This window comes from Lissotriton vulgaris, chromosome 7, assembly GCF_964263255.1.
Source record: "Lissotriton vulgaris chromosome 7, aLisVul1.2, whole genome shotgun sequence".
Lineage (NCBI taxonomy): Eukaryota > Metazoa > Chordata > Amphibia > Caudata > Salamandridae > Lissotriton > Lissotriton vulgaris.
In genome coordinates, this window is record NC_141695.1 from 1,162,150,401 (window position 1) to 1,162,168,077 (window position 17,677).

At 46.8% G+C, this 17,677-nt stretch overlaps 1 protein-coding gene across 1 annotated transcript in view; it reads right to left on the reverse strand.

The window, feature by feature from the left end:
* The window catches only part of AFF4 (ALF transcription elongation factor 4), a 798,699-nt gene that overhangs the window by 730,230 nt on the left and 50,792 nt on the right, over positions 1-17,677 (reverse strand). The window contains exon 3 of the mRNA XM_086931629.1: positions 7,734-7,777. The gene's annotated coding sequence lies outside the window, so the exon portion shown is untranslated. The remainder of the gene's footprint in view (positions 1-7,733; positions 7,778-17,677) is intronic.

A 17,677-nucleotide genomic window follows, 5' to 3' on the forward strand; every position in this document is an offset into this window, starting at 1 on the left:
TATCCATGCTACTAGGATAGCTGGTCTATAAGGTTGACTTACAACCAATCATCAATAAGGGTTGCTGGACTGATACATAGTGTTCACTAGAATAGTGAGCACTGCATATCAGGCCACCTTCTCACAGTAGCAACCACGTCCTACTTCCAGCCTAGGAACGCGCTCGATGGCCCCCTTGGCCAAGAGGGCCGAAACTTCCTCCTGCAGGAGCCGCAAATGAACCCCGATACGCGGTAGTGTTGCAGTGGCATGGCTTGAGGAGTCGTCTCGAAGGGGAGGGAGTAGCCCCTCCGGACGATCTGCAGCACCCACCTGTCCGAAGTGACAGTGCGCCAGTGAGAGTGGTGATAGCGAACCCTGCCTCCTACTTGCGTCACATGGGCCGAAAAGCACGGACTAGGAGGGTTTAGAGGTGGATGCCGCGGGGGCAGGTGTGGACTGACTCCGCCTGGTTCCCCGACCGCCTCCGCTGCGGTTTCCACGTCCGCCGCCGCGCTGGACGACAGTCTGCGGCGAGTGGCTGGCGGCACGTGTGGGGACGCCCCTTCCCTGGCCACGAAAGGAGCGAAAGGCACCCGTTTGCTGGCGCGGGGCCGAGAGGCCCAAGGACTTGGCCGTAGCCCTGGAGTCCTTAAAGCGCTCAAGCGAGTGGTCTGCCTTGTCGCCAAAGAGGCGACGGCCATCGAACGGCATGTCCATAAGGGTGTTCTGAACATCTGCTGAAAAATTGGCGGATCTCAGCCAGGCGTGGCGTCTCACCGCCACCGTCGTAGCCATCGCTCTGCCCAGCGAGTCAGTAGTATCCAGCCCACACCTGATGGAATACTTGGCTGCGTCCCGGCTCTCCACAAGGGCTTGGCCGAGTTTGGCCCGTACCTCCAACGGGCACTCTGGCAGCACTTCCGCCACCGTCTCCCACAGAGTGGGTGTAGCGGCCCAAGAGGCATGCGGTGTTGAAGACCGCAGTCCCAAACTAAGGGATGAGAATATCTCCTTTCCATAATTCTCGTACCTCTTGAATTCCCTGTCCGGCGGGGCCGTCGGGAATGCGGTCTGGGAATTAGAGGCCTGGATGACCAGACTCTCGGGGGTGGGGTGGGAGGACAGTAAACATGGGTCGCCCGGAGCCGGGCGGTGGCGTCTGGCCACGTTCCTATCTACGGGCGAACCCGTAGCGGGCCTGGACCAAGTGCCCAAAAGAACGTCGGTCAAGGACTAATTTAACGGCAGCAGAGGCTCCATGGAGCATGACTGCGGCTTAAGGACCTCTGTGAGGAGGTTAGTCCTCACGGCTGCGACGGGGAGCTCAAGGTTTAAGGCCTTGGCAGCCCTCGTCAACACCACACCATAGGTAGCTCCCTCCTCCGAAGCCACGGTAGGAGGAGAGACAAATCCAGTGTCTGGAGAGGTGTCCAGGCCACTGGCCTCCCCAAGGTCTCCTATCCAGTCCATATTAGACTGACACTCCTTGGTCAGAGGGTCCTCAGACCCCTCCCAATCCTCCTCATCACCCATGTCCTGAGATGCAGGGTCGTAATTGCATGAGGTCGGTTCGTAGAAGTAAAAATCTCTAAACTGCGTCGGGTGCGGCGCCGGTAGGCGCCGTCCCGTCGTCGGAACCGAAGCAAAGGAGGTATCGGGGACAGCGCCGCCCGAGGACGGCGCCGGAGGTGACACCACACGGACCGACGCCGGGGGGGGGGTCGTAAGGTCCACCGGTGACGATCCAGTGCCCGAGGAAGGTCCAGCGGCGCCCGGGCCCAAAGCCGCTGTACCCTGCGGCGCCGGGCCCGAGGGCACTGGCGGTGTCGGGATCGTGGGGCCCTGCGGCGTCGGGCCGAAGCACCCAATGGCGTCAGGCTGGAAGCCTCCGACCCACTCGGGCCCCCAGACGGGTTCGCTGGGCCCGAAGGCGCCGCGGAACCCGTCGGAGGAGAAAGGGACCTCATGGCCATGAGGAAACACTCAATCTCCTCCGGCGTCGCGTTCAGCCCAGGGACCGGAGGGTATGGGGCCGGACGCGGCACCCGCGACTCCCGAGGAGCCGCGTGGGCGGTGTCACCCAAACCCCCGGCCGCATCGCGCGAGCGTCGGGTGGAGTCAGAAGAGCAATGATGCCTCTTCGACTTCTTATGTTTCTTACCCGACGACTTGGACCCGGAGGAGTGGCGCCGAATCCCGGAGCTGTGACGGCTCCGTCCCCGCGACCTGTCCCTCGACCTCCCGTGGGACCGGGACCTGGACCTCACACGGCGCGGGGCCGACTGCCGGAGTTAGAGCCGCCTGCGGGACCGCTCCCGCCTGGCTTTCCTCGAAAGGGCCCGACAGTCGGGGCAGGCCTCGTCGTCATGGTCGACGCCCAAACACGTCAGGCACAGGCGGTGGGGATCCGTAACCGACATGGTACGGTCGCACTCGTCGCAATGCTTGAAGCCGTGCATCCCTACGGCACCGTCGGAGTCGTACAGACTTCGAAATGGATCAAAAGATCACCAAAACTTAGTCAAAAATTGACTAGAGTAACTGCTGTTTCCAGATCTGCGCTGGCTGGCGCGGAAAAAAGAAGAACTGACGTCAGCACGCGGATGCGGCGTCTAAGTACTCCGACTACGTCATCACGGCGCCCACGACTGACGCGGAGCCGCAGACGACGCCTACCAACGCGCAAGGGTACTGCTACGCAAAAGTTTCCGGATCCAGTCTGACGCCTGGGGATATTCTAAGGTAAGGAATCTATCACTAACGTGTCTCTTTCAGATATTTTGGAGAGAGTGTGGCCACACAGGGACACTTACTCATATATTGTGGGAATGTGCGGAAGTACAGGAGTATTGGGAGCAGGTGTTACGCGATAAACACTGAGACGGAGATCCCCAGATTTCCAGCATATGCACTTCTCGGTCTCCCCAACGCCATCATGTTCCCCCTCAAATCGCTCAGGGGGAGGCAGATGGGGCTGGCCATGGGGGCTGCCACTCAACATATCCTATCATTATGGGGCACCAAGAGGAAACCCACACACACGGGGTGGCTCCACAGGCTATGGTACATCATGGGTATGGAAAGGATACAAGCCTCCCTCACTTAGACACGAGACACATTCCTATACACTTGGCAACCCCTAGTTTCCCTCCTGTCGGACGAATTTACCAAAATCACATGCCCAAAATACCTCAGGGTGCTCAGTCTACCGGATGACTTTAGGAAGAACACGGAGACCTCAATCTGAACCTCACACTATATGCATGCCTTAGAACGCTTGGCGGACGCCTACCGACCACACCGGGGGGATATGGGAGGTAAAGGGGGAGGAGGGTTGGGGGAACGGGGATTGTTGGATATTGATGAGACTGTTTCATGACATTGTCGGTCAAATCTGGGCCCTCACCCACCTTCATGGACACGTTCTCTTGCACAAAGGCGAGACTCGCCCTCGAGTGGGAGGGGGTTGGGGGGGGGGGGAGGGGGAGGGGGTTAGCCAGCTGGAAGGGCGGGAGGTCCTTTGAACTATCATCATCATGTCGTCTTGTCATGTGTTTGCTATTAAAACTTCAATAAAAATGATTTAAACCAAAAAAAAGACAAAAGACATTGGAATTGGAGGCCGATTGCCCAATTGGATAATAGTAACTGCAAATGATGTGCACTGATGTTTGTGTATAATGTATATATGACAAACTGCTTGATCTCAGGTAGGCAGGTTGTTGTGGGTTAGTGCTCAAGGTGGATGAGCACTTCATCAGAAGTTGCACTCAATAACGAAGGATAACTGTTTTGAATGCCAACATTTAATACTGAGGAGACTATTATGATGTGCTGATCGTCTAGCAAATCCGCCACAGTTGTATTTTGTTATGCAACGGCTATTGCTTTGCTTATACCACTGCGGCTCCCCTCTTTTGATACTCTTCTGGGAGAAGCGTCAGGAGCCCTCCAACTTCCTCCCAGTAACTGTGGACACAGTGGTTTAACACCTTGGCTGCTAGGCGTTTTCCCCCCCTGTGCTGGAAATTCCTCTTAGGCTATATTCATGACGAGCTCAGCTCGTCATCAGCACAGCTCAACTGTGCATCATGACGAGCTGAGCTCGTCATCAGCATCGAAAGGGTTAAGAGTGTTCGAGTTTACAATCTTCCATGTTGTCATAGTCATCCTTTTAATGTTTGGTCTATCATTTCCACTTGCTTGCTTTCTTTCCTCTAAAGAGGGTCCTGTGGATGTTGGAACATTCACCCTCTTTCTTGCTGTGGCTACAATGATGGGATCTGCTACTGTATTGCTCGACAGGGTCTTTCAAGAAATGTTTATTTTTCTTCTCTAACCTCCCTTGATCTAGAATGCTTGGCAGCATGGGAAGGTACATGTTTCTACTCTAGGAGGAAACAATCCTGTGTCTTCTTTTCCTCTAACTGTACCCAACATCTGCCGCCCTTTTCACTAAGGCGTTGTACATCGTGAGGTCGTCGGGTGGCGAAGGTTTTGAGGGGTATGTGTCAACAACATCTTCCGGCAAATCAGTTTCAAGGTACTATCCCTGTTCGTCACTACTTGCAGCATACTGGTAGATCCCATGGTCTTCCAGTTTCAGTGAATCAAGTTTGCTGTGATGGTCTTTCTACCCATTACTTTCCTCTGGGATCTTTGAAAAGATTTTGAATTCCTTCATTTAAGCCTCAAAATCCTTCTTCTAAAGGATCACTGCCATTCTGGTCCCGAGCCTTCTCTTATTTTATCCGTTTTCCAAGGTCCTGCTCTTTGGTGTCAAGAAGCTTTGACACCTTTTACTTTGGGTCTGGCACCTCCTCCGAGCATTTGTTGGCCTCGCTTTCCCTCAATCGCCTTTTGATGTCAAAGGCTTTTCACAGGGACGATAATCAGCGTCTCCCTTTCGAGACCCATGGGGAGAATCAAACTCATTCCTTTCCCACCTAACCATGGCACAATATGATTTGGTCATGCCACTTACCTGATCTGGGCTCTGCTTATAAGCCAGTGCCATCACATGTCAGCATGCTAAATGCCAAAACTGACTACATTGGTAGTCCATTAGAGGCATGAGGTGGATTCCAGACATCTCATGCCCATTCAGTTCACTTTTGTAGGTTCCTGCATTCTCGCTTTGTGTCTGGTTTTCCATTTCTCCTTCTTTAAACTTTGCTTTTCCCTCTCTTACTCTCGGGAAATGTCCAATGACAAAAATAAGTACCGGCAGGCCCCACCTGAAACATCTGCCTCATTATGCACTGGACATAAAGGGGCATCCATACAATCTCTGTAAAAGATGGGCTGCTGGCATGAGAGCAATAATTAGAGCAGTTTGACTATCATGATGTAAATAAAGGAACAATTTATGGTCCTAGCCTGACCTGGAAAACCATTGCATGCATTGTGCTGCATCCTTCAAGGAAAAAGCCATCACATAGGTGTTGTCAAAGGTCTTACAGGAATCCTCAAGCATGGAACAGTGTGGAATTTTAAGCATACTTGTGGTCACTTGTACAGTGACTAATTTGTAAAAAAATGAGTGCCGGTGTCCAAAGCTTGCTTAGATGCTAGTGGCTGGCGCCACTGAACGTTTGTGCACCAAAAACCAAGGCATCTTAGTCTTAAATTTTCCTCAAGCCTCTTCAATCCACTACCAGACCCTACCTGCACCTTTAACTTATTTTGCAGGTTCCTGCTTAGTCACTTTGCGAGTTTTGCAGGTTTCTCTTCCTTCTCCTTTTTGTTTGGGGTCTTTTACCCTCTTTTGTTCCCTCTAAATGTCTGGTGGACAGAAATAAGAGCTGGTCCCCAAAAACGAGTGCCAGCGACAACCACCGGTTCAAGTATTGCACCAGTGACCTAAGTGGTAAGCGGATTCTTCTCCGATACAACCAATTACACTACGATTTAGCTTTTCAACTAAAAATCTAATTTAAAGGGTGCATGAATATGCACTTTAATGCAAAACACAACTTCGGTTTAGTGTAACATGTGAGAACTGTCTAGATTATCTGTGCATCATTACACTAAATAGTGTTTCTCATCAATATGTTAAGCCGCAAAAGCTAGGTATCTTGGTGAGTTTCCACACAGCTATGCACCCATGCAACACATGCCATACAAAGCTTTGAGAATCACACACCAGCTACATCAGCCTTCCCTCCTTATGGTGATTTACCAAAAATAACTAAGACCATTGCGCAGAGCCCACAACAACCTAATTAGTACGATGAAAGCAGAAGCACCAACATAGAGACAACTTCTAGAGCCTCACACTTCTAATCCATTTATGCAATGAATATTTTAAACATATCTTATACTTGCCTAACCTGCCTCAATGCACTACTCCATAGATGTAGTAGTATATTCAGATAGCAGCAGTACTATCTATGCTCAAAATATTTAAAGCAGACATTCCCTACTCAGCCCTGCAACACACTATTAAGGCACTTGACAGTTTGTAACGTATTACACAATTTGTGTGCAGAATGTTTTTTTCTATATAGACTGCAGAAAGAAGGATGTGCATAATTGAAACTCAAGAAATATTACAAGATGTACATTTGATCAATCAATACTAAACTATGGATTATAATAGACAGAGGAGCTGCAATACTATGTGATGGTAATATTTATTCACAATGAAACAAATAGAGTAAACCAAGGCACACTAACACAAACACTGGTTTTGGGGCAAAATAAAAACATGAAGCACCAGTGGAATCTGCAAGCTTAGAGATGAAAAGCTGGGGCCGTCTTATACACTGTACTACGGAGTCGCAAAGGTCATGTGCGCCAGAGGGCACAATGGTATTACAGAAGATCAACACGATACCGATAGCACTAGTGCACATGTAGCGCCAGCGCTACCACGAGGGGCATTCCCTCATTTACAGGGGGTATGGCACCTTGTAAATGAGGGAATCACTGTACCTCTGCGTCTGCGTGCTATCATAGACGCGTACGCAAACAAGCCCTTACAAAGTGCACTCACTGTGCACGACAAAATGGTGGGCCTCCTGAAGGAAGCCCTCTGGAAGGGAGAAAAGGAGGACCCCGTGGACCACCCAGTCAGAACCACTGCAGGCAGAGGGCAGTCACTTGGAGTGCGGGGTGGGGTTTCTTTTTGATATTTAGAGTGGAGGCTGCATGTGCCTTCTCTGTGAAATATAAAGTGCATTTGAAGCTGCTGCTCCGTAATTTAGTGAATGCACAGCGGTAAAAAAGGGGTACTGAACCCTCTGCATAATATGGACCTGGTAGACTGAATGAGGTCAGTGGAATTCAAGTCTATGATGTGGATCTCAAAGAAGCAATTGTGTATCTTTAGTTTTTATTGCTGCATGTCCTATTAGTAAAATTAATAGTTATGTTAAACTAAAGTTTTGTACAGTGCGAAAGCTTTGAGGTTTGAAATAAACATAACTGGATGTAGCAAGTACCAAATAGATGAAAAATAAACGGCTGCAGGAAACTATTCGAAAGGGGTTGCAGACTACCACCATGTTGTTTGTTGTTTAATAAAAACAATCCCATATGCAAACCTAAATACTTTCAAATTTCTCATACTGATTCATCAAATCAACTTAAGCACTTCATGTTTGCCAACATGCTACTGTCATCACATGGTAGCAGCTATTGCAACAAACCCAAACTTCATCAAATCGGACCTTAAAAATTCTCTAATAGATCCAGAAATTATACAATATTAATGTCTTTAAATAACGAAGAATTTTTTTTTTACTTACTTTGGATGAACAATTTAAACTCTTACTGAAGCACAAATGTCCATCTACAAAAATATGCGAAAGAAAATGTTAATGGTTCCCACAGGTTTAGAATTAGGATGAAAGATGACTAACATTGCATATCTATGTGGGGAGAATTACAGCCTTTATTTCAAGTAATTTACAGAGTGTATATTCATGAACATGCAGGGATAAAAACAATCACATATGCATGTCGAGAATTGCTCCCACTAAACTGACAGTGAATCACCCATTTGAAGTGCATTTTGTAATTTTCACAATTTAAGGTAAGTCTGAATATTGCTCCACATACGCCACTGTCCTGACCCGAGGAGGACATAATTGAAAAGTAGAAGTGCACACTCTAAAGCAAGGTCAGTATGAACACGTTAATGTACACATGATATAAAGGCAATTTGAAATTAAATTACTTAAAGGAAAGCGTTAGGTTGATTTAACTGTACCATCAGTGTCCTGTGTAGATTTGTTTTCTTTCAATTATACATTTTGCAGAGGACCACGAACATATAACTGAAAAACTACAAACTGGGATTTCTCTAGCATTTGTTATAAATTGGTTCGGTTCCAAACTATGAAATATCAACTTTCTAAGCCACAAAAACCACATTCTATCATTTGGATTGTGTATAAGGTATGTTAACAAAGCCCGGGGAAAATTTTAATTAAACTGGTGTCATTTCTTTTAACGTGAAACTCTCGAAATGATGGCACTTCGCAGGAAAAACATTGCACAAGAGCACTGCGAGCAGTTATTCGTTGTTCATGGCAGACGTGTCTTTAGCCCTTTATTAAAGAGCAAAATGCACCCTCATGGCAAAAATTGACAGCATGCATTTAACACAAAAATCTAGCACTAAGTGACAGTTTTGAATTTTGTGTAATTATACATAATTTCCCAAAATCTGGCGTGGATGAAAGGAAATTATGTGAATTTCACACACTTAATCTCACTACATCATTTAATAAAATAGTTTTTTTAATTAAATGGTAAGTACTGGATGCATTGGAAAATATGGATTACATGCAAGGGAAATAAACTATATATAGTTAAGGAAAAAGATTTTCAGACAGAAGTTACACTTTGAAATTCTGCTTGCTTTATGTTAACCAACAGTATAGGGTCAGGTTTTCAAATTCAAAATTTAGTACAGGAACAAGGAAAAAAGATGAAAAACAATGTTTATCTCATTCAAAAAATTTTTTTGATACATTACACGGCACGTACATGCAAACCATGCTTTACTTTTGACCTTAACAAATGTCAAATATATAATATGCATGGTCCAATCTACAAAAAATTGCAAATTCAAACTTTTAAATTGCAGACCAATAATATGTAACAATTTCAAACGTGGGTAAGGAGAACATTTCCAATTGTCAAACAACCTCTGTTTTTAGGACGAGCACTGTGAGGCATGCTGTATTCAGGTATAAACTTGAAGCTCCGCGCATTTTCTGTCCATGTTTTCAATTGGCTCATTTCATTGTCTTTTAGAAATGCTTGTTCCATTGGTTAATTTGTTTGGTAGTCGCAAGAGTTTCCTGAACAAATCAGTCAATCCGGTCTGATCGACGTACTTACTCCATGGCTGCTACCGCTATTGAGTAAGGATGTCGAACAGATCATCTCCAGTCGTATAAATTACGCTGTGCCCAGGATTGCCTGATTGTTTCAGCAAACTCGTGTCACACCTACAGGCCTGAATACTACGTTCCATGGATGGTCTGGGCACCACAGTCATGGTTTCTACTGAATAACGGGATTTGTCCTTAGTTGGCCCTTGCAAATTTACAGGCATTGGTGTAATTAGGTTTTGGCCTGCAATAGAGCATTGCAAGATTGTGGAGGGTCACTTCACCTGTGCCATTGTCCTGAGGAAGATCCGCATGGCTGAGGTATTAAAGTCCCTCGGTTGCCGATCAGCCGGATCGAAATGTCAACGCTACACCCTACTGCACCTGAACCAATTCCCCTTCCCCATTACCCCTGTTTACAGCCGTAATAAACTCTCCTTACAACTTTAGATAATATAATTCAAAAGAATAATTTGCATGTGGCCAGGTTGCATCTAACTGTTTATTGGATATCAGTTTTGTACAGTCTTGTAAATATATGCCCCTAACTTTTCTACACACTTGGAGCTCTCTTGACTCCTATATATACACAATTGAGTACTCTCTTACACATTCCCTAGACCATTTTCCTACCTTCTTGACCCTGTAATGATTGTTCCTTTAAATTACTAAATGAATATATTGTAATAATACTTAGTGGTTTTTCTGCACATCTGTTTGTTTTTAATTATTTTCACGATTTACAGACGTTTATGAGCTGATTAATGCAAGTTCAAATAAGTGGATCATTCTGTTAATCCAACAATTCCTTAAATAATTGGTCAAGGACCATTGTTTTTCACCACATGCTGTCACACTTAACACTTCCCTCACAAATCTTAGACACTCGTCTACATGGTTTGTGTGCGGTCTTCAACTGCATTATAAAATTATTTACTTTATTCTTTATGGGGACTTCTGATACAACCTGGGGTTTTACTTCAATTTCACATACTTTTATGCTACCCCCTAATAAAATACAGTTGGGTCCAGCTACGAACTTCCCTGACTGCCTAAGGTAATTTTTCATCAGCCCCAGGGTTTAATTGCACTGGGATATGCTACATAACTTTGTTTACATAAGTTACTGTGTATTCTAGCACTACTGAAGCTCCATCTTAACACATTTTATGCTTCATTTAATCTAATGCCTTTTATTAACAGGTCCGGGTTTATACATTATTAAACCTAATGTTCTCTTATGTATTTTAACACATTGACGTACCAAAAGAGGGCTCTTTAAGTAAACTAAATAGGTTTGCTTAAGCTTCGGTTTGTATTTACCTGAGCTGCGGGCTCTGAAATCTACACTGGCCCTGCCCACAAATCCGCATCGTGGTCAGTTACAAGCTTAAGTTGGCATTTTGTTAAAGGACCGCTGATCTCCTCCAACCCGTGGTCCATTCTCCACAAGCAAGAAACGTATAACCATCCTGTTATATACCTATCACACTGAGGGGTGTGTTCCTTTTTAGTGTGTACAACCCACCCCTCGGGACTGCCTCCAAAATGTGTTCCATCGGATATCTCACTGCCAAAAAAGATCAGGGAGTTTCGCGCTCGTTGCTGACATCAGGTGTGATCTATGGTTATGGCACTTAATTCTGAAACCAACTCACCCTGCTTTCCTTGCGCAGTTGGTACATGGCATGCCCTTCATTGGGATTTGGTAAGGTCAAAGGTTACAACAGTAAAAAAGCCTGAACCCCAGTGTCACTTACAGCTCCCAACATCAACCGGACGCCCAGTCACGCCCAGTCACCCTAGGAACAGGCCATGCGGCAACACTCCTAAGACAGAGTGTGCATACAACCTTAAAACATTAACCAGTGTGCCGTGAAAGTGGAACCTGTCAGAGCTCGCTGCCACCTCTGAAGAAAACTTTGTGCACTGGTTCTCAATAGAAGTGCCTATCTCCACGCAAATAACGGTAATGGATCAAGCCCTGATCTGTTGATTGGGTAGGAGTGTTCTGCTTAATTCAGATACTCTGTCCATCACCACCCCCTTTTCGGGAATTATCTCCACGCAAAAGCACAAATATTAAACCCCACAAGGTATACAAAGGATGATTACTAAGAAGGAGGGAGGGAAAAAAGAAAATTGGTACGAAAGAAGCAATTGGTGTGGATGATAATGCATTACTCAAAATTCCTCACCACAGTACAACACAAATAATCATGTACTCTCCCAACTGGATCCCATATGCGGGCTGAAGCAGTGTCCAGTCATATTATATACCAAAGCAGTTTTCATCATTGATTAGTGTCTGCCCTGACGAATTCTGCTTGATGTGCACCAGAAATGTCGACATCGCCTAGTTTTCCAAAGATATATACAATTTACATATTCCACAAGGCCTTTAGCTAAACCAGAGCCCCAAATCCAGATCCTTCTACACCACCTCATTCCCTGTGTCGCCAACATTTTTTTTTTTTAATTGTTTTTATTGAAAATAATAGACAATTACAACAAACGAGACCATCATGCAACGGACATCTGCAATACAGTTTCGGCAAATCAGCGTTCCAGCGGTACAGTATCATGTAGGAGTATCACAGGTGGGTTCAAGGTGCCTCAGTGTCCTCATTTACTAAAATCGGGCTCTGGTGGTGTGCAAATATCTCCTCGGTATACATTCCAGGCATCCCATATCTTTCCCCATTTGCGTGGTCTCCCTCTGGCCACATACACAGCTCTCTCTCGAAACATACACCAATCAAGGTCATCCATCCATTTCCGAACCCGGGGTGCTCGACCGGCCCCCCAAAGTTGTGCAGTCGAAAGATCGGAAGGCTCCCAAACATTCAGCAAACAGCGGCGTGCCTCCAATGCAACCTGCACACCCCACACCCCACACCTCACATTTTCTCATGAATCTTGATCCCGTATTTCTGGATATCGGGGCACTCCCACAGAATGTGCATGAAGGTACTAACATACCACAACCCAGTCGACAGTTTGCGTTTGAGGCGAGCCCCATTTGGCACAACCCCGGGCCCGTGGTGTAGGACCGGTGGAGAATCTTAAGTTGCACCAGTCGAAGTCTCATGGAGATCACCACCTCGAGGGGATGACACAGCTTCCACCCAATTCTCATCATCCAAAATCAAACCATCTGCCACCCATTGCTCACGGACTCTCACCAGGGGATCTTCTGTGTGGTTGACCAATTTTTTATAAACCAGAGAGATCGCTCTGGTGGGGAGATATCCATCCAGAAGTCGATCTTCCAATGGGGAGGCCTCCGGCGGCGTCACATCACAAGGAACAGCTGCCGCCAGGGCAGGTTTGATTTGCAGATATCGGAATCGCTCACTCTCATTCAAATGGTGTTTGGCCTGCAATTCCTCAAAGGTCAATATACCCTTCTTGCCCCATATGTCTCTAATCTGGGAGATACCTATTAGGTCTCAACGATCGAAACCCTTCGACTTCCACAGGCTGCCCAGGGCTTCGGAGTTCCATAGTGGGGTTGCCATAGTTATCCTACCCTCCCATTGGAGGGCACGATTGGTATCTTGCCACGCCCGTGCCGAAGCAGACACTGGACCTACCAGTGGGAACCTACCTCGCTTGGCATACAAAACCCGGGTATACTCGCCCCCCGGCAACTGAGCTCGATCCATTGCGAACCCGGGGTCAGCAGGGGAGCCTTAGATCGCATGATTAATGGGGGCCAGTTGGGAAGCCCAGTAGTATTTCCTAATGCTGGGTAAACCAATCCCGCCGTCATACCAGGGTAACATCAATTTAGATCCCCGCCCAAAGAAGCTGACGCTGTAGCGATTCTATCTCATTGAAGTAAGAGGAAGGCACGGGATCAAAGAAGTTCTGTAAAGCGTATAAGAACCGCGGTAGCGCCATCATTTTAAACAGAACCGCACGACCCAGTAGGGAGAGTGGCAGTTCCTTCCATTTTGCGATATCCCGGCGGAGTCTGGCCAAGGCGGGAACCAGGTTAGCCTCGAAACGCTGTTTAGGGTCCCGGGAGATGTAAATACCAAGATGGCGAAAAACCACCTGCTCCACCCCTACCGGGCAGGTTTCTGGCACTCTGGGAGGGTCGCAGCTAAACACAAATAAGACCGATTTCTTCCAATTATCGGCAAACCCCGAATATCTACCGTATATCGCCAAGATAACCATGAAGATAATGAGGGACCGTCGGGGGGAGGTCAGATACATCAGGATATCATCCGCGTATAGCGAGATTTTGTCCTCCCACTCCGAAGTCCAGCGCAACCCTTTGATCGATCTATCCCATCGTACCCAGGCCGCAAGCGGCTCTAGTGCCAGAGCAAATAAAAGTGGAGAGAGGGGACATCCTTGTCTGGTGCCCCGTCCAAGCTGAAAATCGCGGGACTTGTGATTGTTTACCACTACCCGGCCAGTGGCGCAGAATACAGGAGACGGATCCATCGTATGAATTCCGGGCCGTACCTGAATTTCTCCAACGCCGCAAATAAATATGGCCATTCCACTCTGTCGAACGCCATAGTAGCGTCCAACGACAAATGCGCTGCTGGCTCATGGATTTGAGCCGAACCTGCCACCACCCCATGGAGTCTACGAAAATTAAGGGCGGTATTTCGGCGCGGCATAAAACCGGACTGATCCGGGTGTACCAGTTCAGTTATAATTTTCACTAGCCGGTTCGCGAGTAGTTTGGCCAGAATTTTAGGCTCTGCATTTAAGAGGGAGATTGGGCGATAAGAAGAACATTCCAGACGAGGCTTACCATCCTTATAAATAACAACAATGTTGGCAATACGCTGGTCATAGGGAAGCATGCCATTGTCCCTGCTCTCGAGATACATGGCTTTCATAAAAGGAGCTATACGGTCAGCATGCAGTTTATAGAGTTCCGAATGGTATTCCTGTTGGACAGAGGCTTTCCCGGAGCGTACCCCGCGGATGGCCATTGCGACCTCGTCATTTGTGATATCGGAATCCATAAACTCCCGATCCTCGGCCGAAAGGGCAGGCATTCGGATATCCCGGATGACATCCGCATTCTCTTCCACCGTGTGCAGCCCCGCTGAGGTATAAACCTCCTCGTAATATCTGGCAAACTCGTCCGCTATGTGCTGCGGAGCCGCCGTGGTACCCGAGCCCGCAATATGCAGCTCAGGGACCAGACGAGACCCCCAGTCTCCCTTCTCCAACCACGTTATCAGTTTCCCGCCTTGTCTCCGTGGTCATAGACTATTTTGTGTGTTAGCGTGTTGTTCCCTCGCCCCCTCTCGCGATAGGTGTTTAAACTCGTCCCGGAGGAGACTGAGGCGATGTTCACCGTCCGGGTCCCCAGTGGTGGAGACGTCCTTTTCCGTCGCCAATAGCTCCACCTCGACCCTGTCAATTGCCGCCCTGCTCTTTTTCTTCTGCCCAGAGATTAGGGAGAGGGCCTCCCCCCCGACAACTGTTTTGTAGGCCTCCCAGAGAGAGAGCAGTCAGATTCGACTGTCCCCGTGTTTTCGCTAAAGTAGTTAACAGTGACATGTACCAGCTCCTTTTTGGTGGCGGGATCTCTCAACCGCCAAGCACTAATTGGTGCAACACTAGCAACATTGTTCGGTCCGATTTTCAACTGCAACCATATCTGAGAGTGATCAGACGCTCCCCTGGCCAGATGGCGCACTTCCTGGACAAACGCCGCCTGAGACGCAGGCAATAGCAGATAGTCAATTCTAGAGAAAGAGTGGTGTGCCGCAGATGTGTGTGTGTATTCCAAATCTACGGGATGCCGAAGCCTCCACCCATCCCCCATAACCCGTACCAGCAACAAACTCCGACAACCACCTACTAGAGGGAGATAACACACGGGAGGGGTATCTATCTAATTCGCCATCCATGACTGCATTAAAATCACCCCCAATCACCATGATGTGTCGCCAAACTTAGGTCTCGAAAGAGTATCACCCACCAGCCCTTTATCTGTGTATCATACATCAGGGGCACTGCTTTCCTAACACAAGCAGGGCAAAGCCAATAGGTTTCGCCCTTTCTGTGTACTATTGGCTTTGACAAAGTCTTTTAGTAATTTTGTAAAGCAGTGTGGCTGCTGTACAGTATGGTTAAAGTTATAAAATAAGTATGACAAGGGAAAAGGCAGGTAAATATTAAAGTGCTATGATGCGGCCTGCACTAGGTGTGTCATAGAGCTTGTTTACTTATGGCGAGGGGAGGGGGTTGAGGAAAGAATAATCTCAGACAACAGGGGTAGGGGTGAGTGGGAAGAAGCAACACGGTTAAGAGGGGTGTATGGGATGGGATGACTGCGCTAGCTAAAAAGAAAAATAGTACCACAATCATAGTCCCAGCAACGGAAAACTAAATCAAGATGAAGCAATCAGTACTTGGTCTATGGTGCAGACAAAAGAAAAGGAAGTGAAGCCAGCATGCACGGCCCAACTAGGAGGCAGTAAAAATGATAGTGACAATGAAGCCCAAGAATGGTAAGCAATGGCCAGGCTCCATGTCCCGAATAGTAAACAAAATCTCTTGCACACGAGAGAGTATGTGCTTGCAGTGCATGCCCGGTCACAGGGGAGACCTAAAAACTGTATTGTGTAATGGTGGGACCAATGCCTTTTTCAGATGGAAACCAGGGGATCTCAAAGGCAGCTGGAATGTTCTGCTACCAATAAACCAAAAGCATTATTGGTAGGGGATAGGTACCTCAAAAACAAAGTTCATCACTTCAATGACTGATAAATCAGAGTAAACATTGGGGAACCCCAGCACTCTAACATATGGAGTTTCGTCAAATTCAAAGGTATTTCACCATTACTATGAAGAGGTAAAACATACTCACAGACTGTGTTAGCTCTCTTCATCCTCCACTTGATTCACCCAGCACTTAACCTACTGTACAAGTTAACACATCTAGCCCAAGGTAGACTACTCTAGCCAACACCTTGAACTTTATCTGCTCTAAGCAGGACCCGCTGACCATTTTTTCAAGCTTGTTGAATTTCGTTAGAAATCTTGCTTAGTTTCACCATCACTTACTTAACACCCACAACCTTTACCTTATCCTCCTCTTGAGTAGGGCCCATCTCATTTGTTGAAGAGATTTGGAAAGATTCTAGTCTTTTTGACTTTGTCAGAGATCTCAAAAAATTCATCGTCTACACAGCTGTACTTTGTGGCAAACCCTGGAAAAGGATCATGGCAATTGTCAAACTCCCAAGGCAGTATCTACCTAAACAGCCAAACATTCAGCAAATAGAGCGATCGTAGTGCCAGGAAACAGAGGAAAGTGGGAGCTCGAGGGCCATCGCTGACCACCCCTCTCACAAGCAGTCCTGAGGTCTGTGGTGCCTATCACAAACTTCAACCCCCATCTTCTCCTCACCATCCACGCAGGGGAATACTGTTGCCCTAAAGTTAGGCCTGCTTCCCACAAGCCCTCTACTCTAGTCTTCACGTTTTTATCCGCTTCACCTTCGGATCCAGTCTCCTACAGCAGTAGGAGCAGGTTCCAATAACAGAGTAGGATGCAGACTTAATGAGAAGTGGCTTAAGCTCACCACCACTACCCTGCCCTTTTAAAACTCAATTTCACTATTTCAACTCTGACACTAACAGGTATGTATAATGCCCTCAAACATGATAACATCTTCCTCTAGACACGTAATCCATAAAGCACAGTTCAGTGACGTGCATCACCCATGGGATGTACACTATGTATATACAAAAAACACACACACACACACACACACACACACCCTTGTGTTCACCCTAAACTCCTGAACACAAAATCTATCCGTTTAAGAAAATGCCTCAAAACTATTTGATCTTGTCGCTCCATTAAGTTTTATTGGACAGAGGATAAATCGGACAATGCTTGGGGGTCAACATTTGCACTACTACTACCCGACAATCACACGATTTTGATAAACTTAATGGTTTAAATGAGATCAACTGGAGTATGGCCTATGTAAAAATGTAACCTCAAAAGTACTACAAGTTATTATACCAGTGTCTATGTTTCTTACTGCTACTTGCCACCCTCTCCTTTATACTTGCAGCACTGAACCTGAATTTGTGAAATTCATGGCTTGCATTGCCATTTTAGAAAACAATAAGCAATAACAAGTGGAGAGAACGAGTCCGATACAGAGTGCAGTTTACACTAGACGTTGATTAGTATTCATTTAAAAAAAGTATCAATTTGAAAGTATGTTCAATACAACACACAGAATAAAGATCATATTCGAGATGGACTTAACTAATTAAGTAACTGAAAAAAGTGGTGTTAACTACAGAATGCTGTAGAGATTACAGAGGGGTACTAACATAAT